General features: G+C 43.9%; 1 long non-coding RNA gene across 1 annotated transcript; it reads right to left on the bottom strand.

The window, feature by feature from the left end:
- Nucleotides 1-9,397: 9,397 nt before the first annotated feature.
- On the bottom strand, nucleotides 9,398-12,627 carry LOC124042769. Its single transcript, XR_006840199.1, has 2 exons — nucleotides 12,328-12,627; nucleotides 9,398-10,901 (listed from the first exon to the last, which is right to left on the bottom strand). It is a non-coding gene; the product is annotated as an uncharacterized LOC124042769 (long non-coding RNA).
- Between the last annotated feature and the right edge of the window lie 3,706 nt (nucleotides 12,628-16,333).

Here is a 16,333-nt window from a genome sequence, read left to right as displayed (position 1 = left end):
AAAGGGTACACTGTATTTAAAGGGATGGCATAAGATAAATGTACTGAAAACCCTATTGAATGAAAACTCCACAAAAAATCTTTCGGCGGTTGAATTAGGGCCTACATTTATTTAGCACGCACAAGGGAACCACATCTGCAAAACACGTTGCGTACCTTTATAAGGTAAGTCTGAATACCAACTACTGAGAAGTGTGTAGGAAAGGCATGCATAAGAACGGCATAATTCTCTAAGTTGGAAGTGGGCCCTATGTATTTTGAATGCAAGTGCTTTGAAATATTGTGGTATGGATCCCTGTAATTTTTTACTGTGTTATTCAGAATGAACATGGCTCCTACCTTTGGCTATGAGGATGTAGGAAGCCAGACCACGCACAAAGTCATGTACCCAGAGAGTGGACAACACCACTAGGTTCCTGCTGATCCCTTTCAAGACTCTGGACCTTCAGTGGCTACCCTGCGCCACCACAAATGGATTGAACATCACTTTGTGAGTAACCACTTTTTATAGATTCTCTTTTGATTAGTCCAGCAGTCTGTTATACCATGCATTTGTCTAAGATTCCATAGCACCTCTGGATGAAATGAAAGTCTTCTTTAATTCAACAGCTCATATTTACTTCTTAGGCCGAAGATAAACGCCAACAAAGATTTGGTGAATCACCTTGTTGATCATGACAATTTATCTAGTGGCCTTGTGGTTAGTGTCCGCCCTGAGATTGGGAGTTCAATCCCTGGCCGAGTCATTCCGAAGAACAAAAATGGGACCCGGTGGTCTCTGCTTGCCACTCAGCATTAAGTAGATAGATTGGGGGTAAGGCCCTGCGATGTCCAGGGAGTGTACTTGTATATCAAGCTGCCTCACTCAACAGAAACAGGATATAGGCTCTTGGTCCTATGAGCCATTCCGGTGCAAGGTTAATTACTTTACCATAATACATCTACCGAGTTAATGATATGGAATGCACTATCTTGGACAGTATGATGCACTTGTAATGCTTGTAATATTATTGTGTTAAAGTGGGAATAAAATTGAATTCATTATAATTTTGTCAACAATCTACACAAAATACTCTTTCAAAGTGGAAGAAACATAAATATTTTTTTTAAAGATAATTTTGGTAATGTATGTTAAACATACATTATTATGCTCGTTGAACATCTCATTCCAAAATCATAGGCATTAATATGGAGTTGGTCCCCCTTTTGCTGCTATAACAGCCTCCATTCTTCTGGAAGCTGTTATACATTGCTGCGGGACTTGCTTCCATTCAGCCACAAGATAATTAATGAGGTCGGGCACTGATGTTGGGCGATTAGGCCTGGCATGCAGTCAGCATTCCAATTCCTCCCAAAGGTGTTCGATCGGGTTGAGGTCAGGGCAAGTAAAGTTCTTCCACACCAATCTCGACAAACCACTTCGGTATGGACCTTGCTTTGCACATGAGGACATTGTCATGCTGAAACAGGAAAGGACCTTTCCCAAACTGTTGCCACAAAGTTGGAAGCACAGAATTGTCTAGAATATCAATGTATGGGGCCTCCTGAGTGGCGCAGCGGTCTAAGGCACAGCACGCAGTGCTGAACCGCCACTACAGCTTCGGGTTCGATCCCAGGGTGTGTCACAGCCACCTGTGACCGAGAGACCCATGGGGCGGCACAGAATTGGTCCAGCATTGGTCCAGCGTTGTCCGGGTTAGGGAGAGTTTGGCTAGCCGGGATGTGCTTGTCTCATCGCACTCTAGCAAATCCTTGCGGCAGGCCGGGCGCCTGCAAGCTGACATCGCTCGTCAGTTGGACGGTGTTTCCTCCAACGCATTAATGTGGCTTGCTTCCGTTTGAAGTGTCAAGAAGCAGCGACTTGGCAGGGACGTGTTTCGGGGGACGCATGGCTCTCGGGCACCATCTTTTATGGTAAATTGGCGCCGGGGAAGAAGACAGACGTTTTACGTGCCCCCGATAGTTTTTTTGTTTGTAACTTATTTTGTATATAATGTTGCCGCTGCAGTCTCTTATGACCGAAAATAACTTCTGGACATTAGGACTATGATTACTCACCACAGACTGGCAGAATCCTGTTTTTCCTTTAACGAAAACAATATTCTGCTTTCTCTGGAACAGGCCCAGATCCCCGTGATTTGTGTGAAGAGGGGCAGAGAAAAAGGGGCCAGTGGGTGGGCTGCCTTCTGAGAATTCGTAGGCGATCAAATAAACCCCCACTTTCTTCCATTCTGCTAGCAAACATGCAATCTTTGGACAATAAAATAGATGACCTACGCGAAAGATTAAACACCAACGGGACATTCAAAACCGTAATATCTTATGCTTCACTGAGACGTGGCTGAACGACGACACAATCAACATACAGCTGGCTGGTTATACGCTGCACTGGCAGGATAGAATAGCGGCGTCTGGTAAGACAAGGGGCGGCGGACTATGTATTTTTGTAAATAACAGCTGGTGCACGATATCTAAGGAAGTCTCGAGCTATTGCTTGCCTGAGGTAGAGTATCTCATGATAATCTGTAGACCACACTACTGACCTAGAGAGTTTTCATCTATATTTTTCGTAGCTGTTTACATACCACCACAGTCAGAGGTTGGCACTACGACAGCATTGAATGAGCTGTATTCCACCATAAGCAAACAAGAAAACACTCACCCAGAGGTGGCACTCCTAGTAGCAATGGACTTTAATATAGGCAAACTTAAATCCGTTTTACCACATTTCTATCAGCATGTTAAATGTGCAACCAGAGGGGAAAAAACCCAACAACCTCTGGACCACGTTTACTCCACACACAGAGATGCATACAAAGCTCTCCCTCGCCCCCCATTTGGCAAATCTGACCATAATTCTATCCTCCCGATTCCTGCTTACAAGCAAAAATTAAAGCATGAAGCACCAGTGACTAGATCAATAAAAAAGTGGTCAGATTAAGCAGATGCTAAGCTCCAGGACTGTTTTGCTAGCACAGACTGGAATATGTTCCAGGATTCCTCCGATGACATTGAGGAGTACACCACATCAGTCACTGGCTTCATCAATAAGTGGATTGATGATGTCGTCCCCACAGTGACCGGACGTACATACCCCAACTAGAAGCCATACATTACAGGCAACATCCTCACTGAGATAAAGGCTAGAGCTGCCGCTTTCAAGGAGCGGGACTCTAACCCTGAAGCTTATAATAAATCCCGCTATGCCCTCTGACGAAACATCAAACAGACAAAGCATCAATACAGGACAAAGATAGAATCATACAACACCGGCTCTGACGCTCGTCGGATGTGACAGGGCTTGCAAGCCATTACAGACTACAAAGGGAAGCACAGCCGAGTGCTGCCCAGTGACACGAGAGGCAAATAACACTGAAACATGCATGAGAGCACCAGCTGTTCCGGAAGACATTTACATTAAATTTAAGTCATTTAGCAGATGCTCTTATCCAGAGCGACTTCCAAATTGGTGCATTCACCTTATGACATCCAGTGGAACAGTCACTTTACAATAGTGCATCTAAATCTTAAAGGGGGGGGGTGAGAGGGATTACTTATCCTATCCTAGGTATTCCTTAAAGAGGTGGGGTTTCAGGTGTCTCCGGAAGGTGGTGATTGACTCCGCTGTCCTGGCGTCGTGAGGGAGTTTGTTCCACCATTGGGGGGCCAGAGCAGCGAACAGTTTTGACTGGGCTGAGCGGGAGCTGTACTTCCTCAGTGGTAGGGAGGCGAGCAGGCCAGAGGTGGATGAACGCAGTGCCCTTGTTTGGGTGTAGGGCCTGATCAGAGCCTGGAGGTACTGAGGTGCCGTCCCCTCACAGCTCCGTAGGCAAGCACCATGTTCTTGTAGCGGATGCGAGCTTCAACTGGAAGCCAGTGGAGAGAACGGAGGAGCGGGGTGACGTGAGAGAACTTGGGAAGGTTGAACACCAGACGGGCTGCGGCGTTCTGGATGAGTTGAAGGGGTTTAATGGCACAGGCAGGGAGCCCAGCCAACAGCGAGTTGCAGTAATCCAGACGGGAGATGACAAGTGCCTGGATTAAGACCTGCGCCGCTTTCTTTGTGAGGCAGGGTCGTACTCTGCGGTGTTGTAGAGCATGAACCTACAGGAACGGGCCACCGCCTTGATGTTGGTTGAGATCGACAGGGTGTTGTCCAGGATCACGCCAAGGTTCTTAGCGCTTTGGGAGGAGGACACAATGGAGTTGTCAACCGTGATGGCGAGATCATGGAACGGGCAGTCCTTCCCCGGGAGGAAGAGCAGCTCCGTCTTGCCGAGGTTCAGCTTGATGTGGTGATCCGTCATCCACACTGATATGTCTGCCAGACATGCAGAGATGCGATTCGCCACCTGGTCATCAGAAGGGGGAAAGGAGAAGATTAATTGTGTGTCGTCTGCATAGCAATGATAGGAGAGACCATGTGAGGTTATGACAGAGCCAAGCGACTTGGTGTATAGCGAGAATAGGAGAGGGCCTAGAACAGAGCCCTGGGGGACACCAGTGGTGAGAGCGCGTGGTGAGGAGATTCTCGCCACACCACCTGGTAGGAGCGACCTGTCAGGTAGGACGCAATCCAAGCGTGGGCAGCGCCGGTGATGCCCAACTCGGAGAGGGTGGAGAGGAGGATCTGATGGTTCACAGTATCGAAGGCAGCCGATAGATCTAGAAGGATGAGAGCAGAAGAGAGAGAGTTAGCTTTAGCAGTGCGGAGCGCCTCCGTGATACAGAGGAGAGCAGTCTCAGTTGAATGACTAGTCTTGAAACCTGACTGATTTGGATCAAGAAGGTCATTCAGAGAGAGATAGCGGGAGAGCTGGCCAAGGACGGCACGTTCAAGAGTTTTGGAGAGAAAAGAAAGAAGGGATACTGGTCTGTAATTGTTGACATCGAGGGATCGAGTGTAGGTTTTTTCAGAAGGGGTGCAACTCTCGCTCTCTTGAAGATGGAAGGGACATAGCCAGCGTGATCATGCTCTCCGCAGCCGATGTGAGAAGGATCTTTAAACAGGTAAACATTCACGAGGCTGCAGGGCCAGACGGATTACCAGGACGTGTACTGCGAGCATGCTCTGACCAACTGGCAATGTCCTCACTGACATTTTCAACCTCTCCCTGTCTGAGTCTGTTACACCATGTTTTAAGCAGACCACCATAGTGCCTGTGCCCAAGAACACTAAGGTAACCTGCCTAAACGACTACTGACCTGTAGCACTCACGTTTGTAGCCATGAAGTGCTTCGAAAGGCTGGTCATGGCTCACATAAACATTATTATCGCAGGAACCCTAGACCAACTCCAATTTGCATACCGCCATAACAGATCCACAGATGATGCAATCTCTAGTGCACTTCACACTGTCCTTTCCCACCTGGACAAAAGGAACACCTATGTGAGAATGCTATTCATTGACTACAGCTCAGTGTTCCAACACCATAGTGCCCTCAAAGCTCATCACTAAGCTAAGGACCCTGGGAGAAAACACCTACCTCTGCAACTGGATCCTGGACTTCCTGATGGGCTGCCCACAGGTGGTAAAGGTAGGTAACAACACATCCGCCACACTGATTCTCAACACAGGGGCCCCTCAGGGGTGCGTGCTCAGTCCCCTCCTGTACTCCCTTGTTCACTCATGACTGAACGGCCAGGCACGACTCCAACACCATCATTAAGTTTGCCGATGACAGAACAGTGGTAGGCCTGATCACAAACAACGAGAGCCTATAGGGAGGAGGTCCGAGACCTGGCCGTGTGGTGCCAGGACAACAACCTCTCCCTCAACATGAATAAGACAAAGGAGATGATTGTGGACTATAGGAAGAAGAGCACCGAGCATGCCCCCAATCTCATCGACGGCGCAGCAGTGGAACTTGAGAGCTTCAAGTTCCTTGGTGTCCACATCACCAACAAACTTAGCACACCAAGACATTCGTGAAGAGGCCACTACAAAACCTATTCCCCCCCAGGAGACTGAAAAGGTTTGGCATGGGTTCTCAGATCCTGTAAACAGCCCATCTATCTACCTTCCTCATCCCCCATACTGGTATTTATTTATTTTGCTCCTTTGTACCCCAGTATCTCAACCTGCACATCCATCTTCTGCCGATCTACCATTCCAGTGTTTAATTGCTATATTGTAATTACTTTGCCACCATGGCCTATTTATTTCCTTAACTTAGTTCATTTGCACTCACTGTATATATATATATTTTTTTCTACTGTATTATTGACTGTACGTTTTGTTTATTCCATGTGTAACTCTATGTTGTTTGTATGTGTCGAATTGCTACGCTTTATCTTGGCCAGGTCGCAGTTGCAAATGAGAACTTGTTCTCAACTAGCCTACCTGGTTAAATAAAGGTGAAATAAATTTTTAAAATACTCAAAAAGGTTCTACAGCTGCACCATTGACTGGTTGCATCACTGCCTTGTATGGCAACTGCTCGGGCCTCTGAAAGCAAGGCACTACAGAGGGTAGTGCGAACGGCCCAGTACATCACTGGGGCCAAGCTTCCTGCTATCCAGGACTTCTATACCAGGTGTTGACAGAGGAAGGCAATAAAAATGGTCAAAGACGTCAGCCACCCTAGTCATAGACTTCTCTCTGCTACTGCACAGCAAGCGGTACCGGAGCGCCAAGTCTACAGTTGTGGCCAAAAGTTGAGAATTACACAAATGTTAGTTTTCATAAAGTCTGCTGCCTCAGTTTGTATGATGGCAATTTGCACATACTCCAGAATGTTATGAAGAGTGATCAGATGAATTGCAATTAATTGCAAAGTCCCTCGTTGCCATGCAAATGAACTGACTCCCCCAAAAAACATTTCCACCGCATTTCAGCCCTGCCACAAAAGGACCAGCTGACATCATGTCAGTGATTCTCTCGTTAACACAGGTGTGAGTGTTGACGAGGACAAGGCTGGAGATCACTCTGTCATGCTGATTGAGTTTGAATGACTGGAAGCTTCAAAAGGAGACTGGTGCTGGGAATCATTGTTCTTTCTCTGTCAACCATGGTTACCTGCAAGGAAACACGTGTTGTCATCATTGCTTTGCACAAAAAGGGCTTCACAGGCAAAGATATTGCTGCCAGTAAGTTTGCACCTAAATCAACCATTTATTGGATCATTAAGAAATTCAAGGAGAGCGGTTCAAATGTTGTGAAGGCTTCAGGGCGCCCAAGAAAGTCCAGCAAGCGCCAGGACTGTCTCCTAAAGTTGATTCAGCTGCGGGATCGGGGCACCACCAGTACAGAGCTTGCTCAGGAATGGCAGCAGGCAGGTGTGAGTGTATCTGCACGCACAGTGAGGCAAGGACTTTTGGAGGATGGCCTGGTGTCAAGAAGGGCAGCAAAGAAGCCACTTTCCAGGAAAAACATCAGTGACAGACTGATATTCTACAATAGGTACAGGGATTGGACTGCTGAGGACTGGGGTAAAGTCATTTTCTCTGATGAATCCCCTTTCCGATTGTTTGGGGCATCCGGAAAAAAGCTTGTCCGGAGAAGACAAGGTGAGCGCTACCATCAGTCCTGTGTCATGCCAACAGTAAAGCATCCTGAGACCATTCATGTGTGGGGTTGCTTCTCAGCCAAGGGAGTAGGCTCTCTCACAATTTTGCTGAAGAACACAGCCATGAATAAAGAATGGTACCAACACATCCTCTGAGAAAAACTTCTTCTAACCATCCAGGAACAGTTTGGTGATGAACAATGCCTTTTCCAGCATGATGGAACACCTTGCCATAAGGAAAAAGTAATAACTAAGTGGCTCGGGGAACAAAACGTCAATATTTTGGGTCCATGGCCAGGAAACTCCCCAGACCTTAATCCCATTGAGAACTTGTGGTCAATCCTCAAGAGGCAGGTGGACAAACATAAACCCACAAACTCTGACAAACTCCAAGCATTGATTATGCAAGAATGGGCTGCCATCAGTCAGGATGTGGCCCAGAAGTTAATTGACAGCATGCCAGAGCAGATTGTAGAGGTCTTGAAAAAGGGTCAGTCAGCACTGCCAATATTGACTCTTTGCATCAACTTATTGTAATTGTCAATAAAAGCCTTTGACACTTATGAAATGCTTGTAATTATACTTCGGTATTCAATTATAACATCTGACAACAATATCTAAAGATACTGAAGCATTAAACTTTGTGGAAATTAATATTTGTGTCATTCTCAAAACTTTTGGCTCAACTGTAGGTCCAATAGGATTCTAAACAGCTTCTACCCCCAAGCCATGACTCCTGAACACCTAATCAAATGAACACCTAATCAAATCTATTTGCATTGCCCCCTCCTTTTACACCACTGCTACTCGGTTGTTATCTACGCATAGTCACTTTAACTCTACCTACATGTACATATTACCTCAACTAACCGGTACCCCCCTGTATATAGTCTCGCTATTGTTATTTTACTGCTGCTCTTTAATTACTTGTTACTTTTATTTCTTAATCGTATCCATTATTTTATTTTTTAAACTGCATTGCTGGTTAGGGGCACGTAAGTAAGCATTTCACTGTAAGGTCTACACCTGTTGTATTCGGCGCATGCGACTAATACAAATTGATTTGATACTATTATTTACTTGGAATGAATTTATTTATACGTTCCCAATGAAGATGGGAAAAATAATACACACCACCTGCATCAGTTAGGGCTTACATGCACTTTGGTGTGCATGGACTTCACATGGCTGTATGATCCTCAGTACAACACTGACATCTAGAGGCTAAACACGGGGATAACGTGTTTTACATTGTTAGATGTGACATTTTTAGTGGCGTAAATTACTGAAGTAAAAATACTTCAAAGTACTATTTAAAGTAGTTTTTTGGGGTATCTGTACTTTACCATTTATATTTTTGAAAACATTTACTAAACTACACTCAAAGAAAATAATTGTACTTTTTACTCCATACATTTCCCTGACACCCAAAAGTACTCGTTACATTTGGAATGCTTAGCAGGACATAAAAATGGTCCAGAAAACATCCCTGATCTCTGATCTGGCAGACTCACTAATCACAAATTCTTTGTAAATTATGTCTGAGTGCCCTTGGCTATCTGTAAAAAGGAGAAAAAAAGTGTGCCATTTGGTTTACTTAATAAGGAATTTTACTTTTACTTTTGATACTTAAGTATATTTAAAACCAAATACTTTTACTTAACTAGAATTTGACTGTGTGTCTTTCACTTGAGTCATTTTCTATTAAGGTACATAACTTTTACTCAAGTATGACAATTGGGTACTTTTTCCACCACTGGACATGCCATTGCTATGAAAGATGACTTTATAAAAAAATTATCACCATTACATATTCATTTAGAAAATGTATCGTCATTCTCATAAAACACAACTGAGTGAATCAGTAATGGAAAGGGGCTGACAGATTGTCAGGTATTTTTGTTAATTTTTATTATTAACAAATACAGAAACAATGGGACAAGTCACATACCAAGAAATACAAACTTCATACATTGAACATAATATACACTACAGGCATTTTAACATTTCAGGGTGGGATCTCTGCTAGTTTTAAAGTTATTGCCCATTCTATACAGAGAAATTGGCATTGTAACCAATCATAGCCCTGTTTTTCTTGTATCATTGCACATCCTGAAACCATTTTCACAGTAATTATGTTGATAATGCTTTGAAATTGGATCATAACTCTAAAATGGTAGCAAAGATCCTAGTATGGAACTTTGATATGCCTGTGGCTCAGGGCTCTCCAACCCTGTTCCTGGAGAGCTATCCTCCTGTAGGTTCACACTTACCAACACCAGTTGTAACTAACATGATTCAGTTGATCAACCAGGTAATTATTAGAATCAGGTGTGCTAGATTAGGGTTGGAGCGAAAACCTTTAGGATGGTCGCTCTCAAGGAACCGGGTTAGAGAGCCCTGCTGTAGAGTATATTATGTTCAACAATATATAGGAAAATCAGCTTATTCAATATTCATTAAGAAAATATAAAAAAATAATACTCATATTACAGAACAAATGGTACCAATTTTTTGAAGCATCTACAGGTGAAACATTATGGAGCCCAAACCAATTAATTATTTCTCAATTATGCTTTAAAGATACAAATGTTAAATATATGTCAACAATCATTCCTCCAAAGGACCATTACATGGATTAAACTGAATGAAAATCATGGCATTTTTCTTTCCTTGTTTCGTGAGGAATCACCCTGGTAGATAATGACCCTCCATCCATAGTATGGACCTGCGGACTGTCTGTCTTCCTGTTTGGTTGGGTGTCTATCCAAGCCAGTTAAAGTAAACAGCCTTCTCCCAGCCTCTGCTGCCAACTCACAGCTGAGTGTAGGATGTTTACATTAACTGTAGTCTTAGCACTGTATGGTCTGTCTGTATGGTGTCCTCTAGAGTGTTGTTATGAATAAGCTGTATGAGCCAACTAAGAATTACAACTGAGATGCACATATTAACAGTTGTCATCATAAGTTAATTTCAGCATTCCATTGAGATCAGTAGAGAAGTGTTATTCAATTTAGATCCTGGAGACCCACAGGGTGTGCACTGCTAGCTTCTGATTCAGCCCACTGGGCTCAGCACTGTAGTCTTGACCATTACCTTTCCAACATCTGGTGTGTTAGTCAAGCTGGAGTGGCACACAAGCCTTCACAGCTCGTGGATTCCCAGGACCAGGACCAGGGTTGAAGGGCACTGAACTAAGGCATTGGTAAGGATGCAGTCTGTCGTACTAACAGTATCATTAGCAGGTCAAGCACCACATGGCACTGGTCTGTTTCCCAGTAGGAGCTGGAGGCAGCCAGCAGCAGCAAACACCTGACTGAAAGCTCTGATGATGTAGAACAGATTCCAGTCGGGGATGTTTACAGCCCCAAACAGCCCTCGTTTGGCACAAACCTGGTGGGATACCATACGTCTCTTATTTGACAGTTTGCATGATCAACAAAAAAATGCATCCCACTTGCATCTTCAAAATAGCCCAATTAACAATTACACTGCTCACAACGCAAGATATTGTGATGTAAAGTAGAGCCTATGATTCCGGTCAAACATAGCTATCCACACACGACACAGCTCTATCCATTTACATTTACATTTAAGTCATTTAGCAGACGCTCTTATCCAGAGCGACTTACAATCCCATTTATCAAAAAGCTTTGTTCAGGGAGAGGCAATGTGTTTAAGGTCAGAGGGGTCACCAGAGCTGTTCCTTCCCAGCCCCCAGAGTCACTTTGGTCAAAAGTAGAGCACTATAAGGAATAGAATGCCATTTGGGATGCACACCACCACCCCACAGATGTGGTAGAACTCTGATTCCCAGCTAAGATGCCCAGGCCACCGGTTGGTCTAACAATGGGCCTGGTTCAGGACAGCAGTGACACGGTCCTCAACCAAGGATCAACTCCTGGCCCCTTGTTCTCCCAACCCAATGTGCCACAGTCTGGACAACTGAGAAACAATGCGGTCATCTGGAAAACACTGACATGACGGGCCAGAGAGGATGAATGGAGTGAGGTAGGATGTTGCTCAAGTGATCACCAAATGGCAGACTATTCCCTATATAGTGTACTACTTTTGAACAGGGCCAATTCTGAATCACTTGAGGAACATCCTTGGTCTCCCAAGCCAAGCACTAGTGGCCTCTTTTAAAATGTTTATGTTGATATACAAATGACTAAGAGAACATACATCAAAAATCAATATGAAGTACATTGAATTAATACAATGGCATAATTGAGGACAACATGAAACAATCAACAACCAATTTAAGATGCTCCAAATTACAATTTTTGTTTTGACATTGACTTGACTGGAGGGACTTTTGTCCTTGTCTGAACTTGGACTGTTGACACTTCGAACACCATGCAACAACCCTCATCATAATTATAGATACAAAGAAGAGCTTAAAACGTTATGAGATAAAAGGAACGCTATCAATGAAACTAATTTTCCCAACAAGCTACTAACCATCAGTATACAGCTGGCTGGCTAGCTAGCTAGCTTAGATAGAATAGACAATAATTAAGATAGTGTCATTCCATAAATCAGTAACAGGAGTCATACACGGCACAGGTAAACAAGCGTTGTCTGCCGATGCCTGTAGCTACCTAGCTAGCTACCTAAAAAGGTGGCTAACAAGCTCAAAATCCGCAAGAACAAACTTTCCCTTTGTTGTTGTTTGCCAAGGTTATTGGACAGCAACCGGTCTACTTTGAGCTAGCCACCTACTTTGCTAGTTAACGTTAACTAGTTATTATGGTAAATGTTAGCTAGCAAAGCGATTTAGTGAATTCGGTGTCAAGTAGTCATTCTCCCTTCTTACCCGAGTCTTCTTTCAACTGTTTGTAAAAACAATAGGCAAACGCTAGTAGTTAGCTTGGTATATCAGTGCCTGTAGTCATCCCTTGAAGATTAGCTAACTTTGCTGGCTAGCTATTGTTAGCTAGCTTGCTAAGTACTCAGCTAGCTAACGGTTTTCTACTGATATGACTTGACAATTCCTTACCACCAGCTTCTCCGTCTATTCCCAGCATATTAAAACGCGCTACCCTTCACAACAAACCACTTCCCCTACTTTTACTTTTGTTTTTGCAACATTTTAAAACTTATTTCTCCAGTTTGCTTCCGTTTCACTCACTTGTATTTATTTTGACCTTTGGTTACCCGACACTAATATTGACGTCATTGTCATGGAAACAGAACTAATTCTCCTTCTTGTGGCTTTGCGACAGACTAGACGCTTTCTTGCGTATTGCTGCCTTTTACAGCTCGGAATTTGAATTGCACATTTTGGTCACAAAAAAGGGAAAAATGGAAGGGGAAAAAGGCATTTCACCACCACCTAACCCTGCACATATAAACCAATATCTCCCAAAAACCCACCACCTCATCCCGCTACGTTGGCCCTAACAGATCCCACACTAGGCCGCCGGCCTGGAAGAATCCCAGCTAGCACAATGGATTTGGTCCGATTCCAGCTGAGAGTCGGGGCACTCGGCTGAGAGTCAGATTCGGCAGACTTCATGTGGCCCGAGTCTGGCACTATTATTTATGGATAGGATTGGGGGATTGAGCTCAGGGCGATTCCAGTGTGAGTTATCTGGCCCAAATGTATTATTTGGGGCTCGGGATGATTGGGGCTACTCTCTGGCAGATGATTACACTGGGTGCTTTATATAATTAACGTTTCATTATTTATTTTTCCACATTTTCTCATTGTTTCTGCGATCAAAAAATACAATTAACATTTAAATTACATTCTTTAAGAGTCTTGTGTAGTATTTTAGTAATTTGATACTTTGTGCAAGGCAATTGATAAGCTTTAAAAACTTTGTGGATGGAGCCTGGTTTGAGACCCGTGCTGGCCGCGACCGGGAGACCCATGCCAGAGGCTAAACCCTCCCGAGTTAAAGGAGGGTTTGGCCGGCCCGTGCTGTAGCGACTCCTGTGGTGGGCCAGGCGCATGCACGTTGACACGGTCACCAGGTGTATGGTGTTTCGTCCGACACCATTTTTTTGTGGATGGGTATAATTTGTATGTATAAAATGTATAATAGTAATATTTAAAATGACTAAATATGTATACATTTATTTAAATTTGCGCCGGGCCGCTTCTGGGGGGATTCTGGTAAGATGCCGGCAAAGTCGGCTCAATTCCGGTATACGGAAACAGACGATTCTGGGCAGTCATTCATTTTGATTCGGGGCTGATTCCGGCACCTGATTCCCATGCCCCCCCCTCAACCCCCCCCTCGCCCCCTCGGAATAGGGCCCCTTCTGGGTCGATTCCTCATTGCTAGCTGGGATGGAATCCCTTCTCTCAAAACCCCTGTAGATCTTCAGCACTAAAATCTCTCACACACAAAAAATGTCTTCTGCTGCCACATCTATCCAACCTGGACTCAGGGGTAGCTGTAACATAGTAAATGTATATCTGTCTACCTCCATTTAGTATGATATGTTACATTTCATATGGCATGTATTAATTGGTGATTTCCATCAGTCATTTTGTATGAAATATTACGAATTGCAATTCGTACAATTTGTTGCGAATCCAATTTCTTGTGGCTAACGTTAGCTAGGTGGCTAATGTTAGCTAGGCTAAAGGTTAGGGTTGGGGATTAAGGTTAAGGTTAGGAGTTAGATTAAAGAGTTAAGTTTAGGGTTAGGGGAAGGTTTAGCTAACATGCTAAGTAGCAAAAAAGTGGTAAGTATTTGCCAACCTTTCGGTTGTTAGACGTTCATGTTATGCACCTGTAACAGTATAACTTTATATCATCCCCTCGCCCATACCCGGGTGCGAACCAGGGACCCTCTGCACACATCAACAACTGACACCCACGAAGCATCGTTACCCATCGCTCCACAAAAGCCGTGGCCCTTGCAGAGCAAGGGGAACCACTATTTCAAGGTCTCAGAGCAAGTGACGTCACCTATTGAAACGCTATTTAGCTCGAACCCGCTAACTAAGCTTGCTGTTTTACATCCGTTACACTCATCCCCCTTTTGAACTCCTCTTTTTTTCCGCAGCAACCAGTGATCCGGGTCAACAGCATCAATCTAACAGTATAACTTTAGACCGTCCCCTCGCCCATACCCGGGTGCGAACCAGGGACCCTCTGCACACATCAACAACAGTCACCCACGAAGCATCGTTAACCATCGCTCCACAAAAGCCACGGCCCTTGCAGAGCAAGGGGGACCACTACTTCAAGGTCTCAGAGCAAGTGACGTCACTGATTGAAACGCTATTTAGCATGCACCGCTAACTAAGCTAGCCGTTTCACATCCGTTACACACCCACTCATCCACTCCGACCAACCACCCTCCTTTCGTTTTTGCCTTAATCAAGCTAGGGTCTATTCCTCTCCACTTCCTGTCTGACTGATGTGCCCAAAGTAAACTGCCTGTTACTCTGGCCCAGAAGCCATGATATGCATAGAATCGGTACCATTGGATAGACACACTTTGAAGTTTGTAGAAATTTTAAAATAATGTATGAGACTATAACACAATTGATATGGTAGGGGAAAATCCAAAGAAAAACCAACCAGAATGTTTTTTTTTTTTGAGAGAGAGCCCATCCTCAAAGCTGGGATTTGAGGACCAGAAAGACCAGATTGCAATTCCTATGGCTTCCACTAGATGTCAACAGTCTTTGTTCAAGGTTTCAGGCTTTTTTCTTCCCAAACGAGGAAGAATTTTGAGTTTTGGTACTGGGAGTCAGAGTTGGAAATCAGTCTGTGCGCGCACGACAAAGAGGACACGCACCTGCTAATTTTACTTTTCTATTGAACATCTTTCCGTATGAAATATTATAGTTTAATTACATTTTAGGGTACCTGAAGATTACATAGAAACGTATTTTGACTTGTTTTAACAAAGTTTAGAGGTAGCTTTTTGGATTCCTTTCTTCGCAGGTTGAACAAGTGGATTTCTCAAATCCATGGCGCCAACTAAACAGACCTTTTGGGATATAAAGAAGGATTTTATCTAACAAAATGACCATCTATGTTGTAGCTGGAACCCTTTGGACCCTTTGGACCCTTCGGAGGAATTCGGAGGAAGATTTTCAAAAGTAAGTGAATATTTAATCACTTTGTGATTTTATGAAGCCTGTTGCTGGTTGAAAAATATATTGATGTGAGGCGCCGTCCTCAAACAATCGCATGGTATGCTTTCGCTGTAAAGCCTATTGTAAATCTGACAATGCAGTTAGATAAACAAGAATTTAAGCTTTTAACTGATATAAGACACTTGTATGTACCTAGATGTTTAATATCCATAATTTGTATGATTATTTATTTGAATTGCGCACCCTCCAATTTCACCGGAAGTTGTCACCAGGTGTCCCGCTGGCGGTATGTAACCATACCAAACGTAACATATCATACTAATTTGAGCGTGCTAGATTTACATTTACTATGTTAAATCTAATCTATGAGACCAGGCTGGGACCAGGCGCCCCCACAATTGACACACAGTGCTTTCTTTACCCTAACTTTACACTCCCTGTGCCCTCCTGCTCACATTGTGGTATCTCCCTTCTACACACTTCTGCAACATGTCAAAATCTTTAGCAGCTAAAGCACCATAGCGTGTTCAGAAACAAAAGCACTCATGGATTAGCTGACAACCTAACCTGACCTTATCAACTCTGTATCAAAGTTGAACAAGACAGACAGGGTACCCAGTGAGCAAAATTACATATTTTAGACGTCCCTGCACTGGGCAGTGAGCAAAATGAGGTCTTTCAATTTACCCTACCATTAAAAGGGGCTGAACTCACTGATTTCGGCTCAGTTTTCCTCCTCCTCTTTAAGAAATTC

The sequence above is a fragment of the Oncorhynchus gorbuscha genome, linkage group LG09 (genome assembly GCF_021184085.1).
Source record: "Oncorhynchus gorbuscha isolate QuinsamMale2020 ecotype Even-year linkage group LG09, OgorEven_v1.0, whole genome shotgun sequence".
Taxonomy (NCBI): domain Eukaryota; kingdom Metazoa; phylum Chordata; class Actinopteri; order Salmoniformes; family Salmonidae; genus Oncorhynchus; species Oncorhynchus gorbuscha.
The sequence above is the reverse complement of the archived record's forward strand: the minus strand, read 5'-3'. Positions and strand labels throughout refer to the sequence as shown.